The sequence below is a fragment of the Rhea pennata genome, chromosome 1 (assembly GCF_028389875.1).
Source record: "Rhea pennata isolate bPtePen1 chromosome 1, bPtePen1.pri, whole genome shotgun sequence".
NCBI lineage: Eukaryota > Metazoa > Chordata > Aves > Rheiformes > Rheidae > Rhea > Rhea pennata.
In genome coordinates this window covers 103136993-103141154 of record NC_084663.1, presented here as the reverse complement: position 1 = coordinate 103141154, position 4162 = coordinate 103136993, and positions in this window count along the sequence as shown.

Below are 4162 nucleotides of genomic sequence, written 5' to 3'. Positions count from 1 at the left end.
CCGTGGGGCAAGCGCTGCCCGCCCGCGGCCTCAGCGGCGCGCCACGGGGCGGGCGCTCCGTCGGGGAAGGCAGCGCGGGCGCCGCGCGCCGCCCTCGCGCTCATATGGGGCCGCGGGCCGCCCACGGCTTCCTCGCGGGGCGGGCGCGACGCCGCCCCACGGCCGCCGGCAGCGCCCGGGCGCGGGGCGCAGGCTGCAGACTGCCTTCCGGGTTTTCCTTTCTTTCTTTTTTTTCCTTTTTTCTTTTTCTCCGTTTCTTTTTTTTCCGTTCTTTTTTCTGTCTTTTTTTTTCCCTTTCTCTCGCTCAGCGAAGCAGCAGTAGAATTTGGAGCTGCCCAGCAAGCGGAAGGGCTCCACCAGCCTCTGTCGAGTACCAACGTCTGGCAAGGCGTTTCGTAAACTGCAGCTCTTAAAAATGTAATAGCTGATGCTGCTTTGCAAACAATCCTAAAATCACATTTGAAGGGGAAAAATCATTGTATCAAGCTCAACTAAATCATGTTCCTTATGTTAAGAAAATTTAAGAAAGCCTATTTAGGCTGTATACGTTGCCTGTCCCAGCCAAACACCCAAGCGAGAAGCAGCTGCCACATGCGCAACCAGCACCCAGCGGCTGTGGGACCAAACCAGTCGTGGAGAGCAGCAGCAGCCCCGTCAGAGCTTGCAGAGAGAGTATTTTCCATCGTAGCAGGGTTTTATACCAGTTTCGTTTAGCAGCTCCCTTGCTTCAAAGTTGAGAAACCATTTTCTGAGCAGAATATAAACCTAGACTCCTCATCTCACCTCTGGAGGATATCAAGGCAGGAGGCAGGCATGAGCTATCTATCCTTCTTGGAAAACCTCAAAAGACAGCATAATTGGAAACAGGTGGTTTAATTCATTAATTCCAAGAACGATTTCCCTCACTTTCAAATGCAAAACGTGTTTTGACAAATCTCTCCTCCTTGAGCCCAGACCGTTTGAGGGGTTTAGCTCGGTGTTTTAAAGATGTCCTCTGTGTGCATTTTAACTCAGTTCCAGTTTCCAAACAAGAACAATCTGAAGCAAATCCTAAGCAGAAAAACAAGCAGCTTCGTGAATAAGAGCCTAACTATGTCCTAAGTGATGTAAACTTGTATGGATATAACATGCTGTCTGACAAAATAAAAAGAATCCAGATATAGTGTGGGGGGTTATATTTCCTTATAATAACCACAGTTAAAGGGTTACACACCAGTGAAAACCTGAAGTTTTTCAGGAAAAAAATAAAGTGCAAGTGCAAGACAAGATTAAAATCAGTAATTTAAGCACAGATTTCTGGCCTGCTGATTTATATTAATTTGATTTAAAGTAAAAGAATCCTCCTCGTCAGAACTGATCTGTCACTATGTCACCTATGTGCCTCGATTTAGATGGATTACATGGAATGATGTGGAAGGGTACTGGGCTTGTTAGATCTTAACGCAACTCAGTTTCCTTTTGACATAACTGACCACATTTCAATAGAGAAATCAAAAACCAGAGCACGAACAACTAATAATTTCTCAGTAAAGAAAAGAGAGAAGAGAAGAGAAGAGAAGAGAAGAGAAGAGAAGAGAAGAGAAGAGAAGAGAAGAGAAGAGAAGAGAAGAGAAGAGAAGAGAAGAGAGAAGAGAGAAAAGAGAAAAGAGAAAGGATGAAAAGGGATGAAAAGGGGTGAAAAGGCCCAGAGGAGTTTACTGTTGAACCAGATGGGGACCAGGTCTGTGTGTTGCAGGGTTCCTAGCACCCATGCTTTGTCAGCTGGATTCTGGTTTAAAATCTGTACATTTGAATTCTACAAATACATTTTCTAACAGGACCATTGGCAGATTTGCAGATGAATTAGTCATTCATCTCATCACTCATCACTTTTCCAATTCCTGCCCTAGCTCTCTGGCCACGGATCCATCCTCCCCTCACTCCATGTCCCCTATGACAAGGCAGCATTTTAGGCAGTTAGAGATTTCACCTCTCTGCAAGTGAGGTGGATTCACATACTTTCTACTCCTAGTGTAGTCATTATGTGGTTTTACTGGAGCCTGTGCTATAGCTGTACAGTTTATCATCTCACTTTCATCTTAAATCTCAGCACTTTTTTTTTTTTTTTTTTTTTTTTTTTTGCTATTAGCATATTACAGCTAGAAAGAAACTCCAGCCTGTTGCATCAACATCTGTGTCCATTTCTCAGGGTTTAACCCTGCTCTTCAACAGGCAGTCCCAGAAAAGATGGGTGAGCCCATCAGCCCTTGAAATGCCTCGCTGCTTCATGGCAACACAACCAGGGTCTGGGGTACGTGGGTCCCGTTAGATGCTTGGACCGTACTGGCAAGTTCAGTTACATCCTTAATGGCCTAACCCCACAACTGGTGAAATCAGTGGTATATAACCTCTGTACAGCCAGGCCCCTGAAACAGTACTTTCGCTGTCATGAGACCGGCTGGCCAAGAGATGGAGTCCTCAGAAGGAAACAACGAAGTAAATTCCCCATGTCCTCAGCAGTTTCATCTGCTTGGTTACTTCCATCTACCCTGCCCTTTCCCGCCTGACCCTTCACCAGCTTGTGGCCTGTAGCAAAGAGACACAATAGCTGTTTTCACGCACACTGCAGCCCGGGTCAGCTAATTACGTCATTAAGGCTGGCTTGATTTCGTACGGAAAGCTGAACTCAAGGATGTTATTCTCGGTCAGAGCTCCTTCTCTTTTTCTAGGTATCACAGCACTTAGTTTTCTCCTACAGAGAGCGCATTAATTGCAAGGAGATGGCAAATAGCAGAAACAGTGCAGCAAAGTGCTTTGTTCTGCTTTAACTGGAGGCTGAAGCCATGACCGTCGATCGCTTAAAGCTTCCCTAAGCACATGTACTTGATTCTTGGAAGCCAAGTAGGTCTTCAAGGGAAGACAGGCTTATTGTCCTTGGTCGAGAGGGCTCACATTACAGCCACAGTTCAGAAGAGACGACTGTGGGCCTTATAAGCCCTAACTAACTATTTTCACAATAAAATCCCCATAGGAAAATGCTGTCTTATGCACTTCAAGAGGCCTTTTACCTGTATGTGCTCCAGAATCAGATTTAAATGGACAGAAGCAGTATTACAGCCTGAAAAGGGAAGTTTATATTTAATAAGAAAGGGCCTCTAAATTCTACTAAAGACAATTACTGTGGAAAAGAGGAAGATGCGAGAGCATCACATACACCACATTTTTCCTTTGCTTTCACACAAACCATTAGGAAAAAAGCAGTAAATACTAGTGACATTTTGCAAAATATGTGCTCTGTGGAGGAAGTTGATTTCACTAATCAGCACTTGTGGTAGAAATTCTTTGCATCGGCAGAGTTTGCAGATGAATTAGTCATTCATACATCACTCTTCCAATTCCTGCCATAGCTCTCTCATCACTGATCCATCCTCACCTCACCGCATTTCCCCTATGATAGAGCAGCATTTTAGGCAGTTAAGGATTTCACCTCTCTGCAAGTGAGGTGGACCCGCATACTCCCTACTCCTAGTATAATCATTACGTGGTTTTACCGGAAGGTTGCTCAAATACATCACCACCAGCATTCTCCTTCAGATTGACAAACATCACCAGCTTTTTTCAAATGGCAAAGTCACCATTGCAGAAACATGCACTGAGAGCAGAATCGAACTTCACTCTTTCAGTGACGGGCAAAAACAACCAAGCAAAAACCTCTTCCTATTTCTCAGTCAACATCTCACAGCACAGAAATATTAGAAAGAGTGTAACTGGATAAATACTGAAAAACAGAACGCAACACCTGCTCTCCAGTGAAGAATCATAACCACATTCCCTCCTACAGATTGATGATTCCTTTTATTGGCTTTAATGTGACAGACACAGCTCAGAGAATGGCAGCAGCCAGTATGCAAGAACACACAGGCCAAATGGAAAGTATACAAGATGGGTTTCTAGATACATAAACTCATCAAAAAAAAAATGACTGGGCAAATGCCTCGGAAAACTCTCTGTCAGAGAAATGATCCCGTTGCAAAGCAGAGTAACATTTAGGAATGTTTTTTTTTTTCATTATTTGATGACTAGAAAACCAGCATGTGAGACAGAATGTGCAAGAGGAATGAACTGAGTGCAGTTGATAACACTCATCTGTTCATTAGTAGAGTAAATGATACCTTTCTTTTTA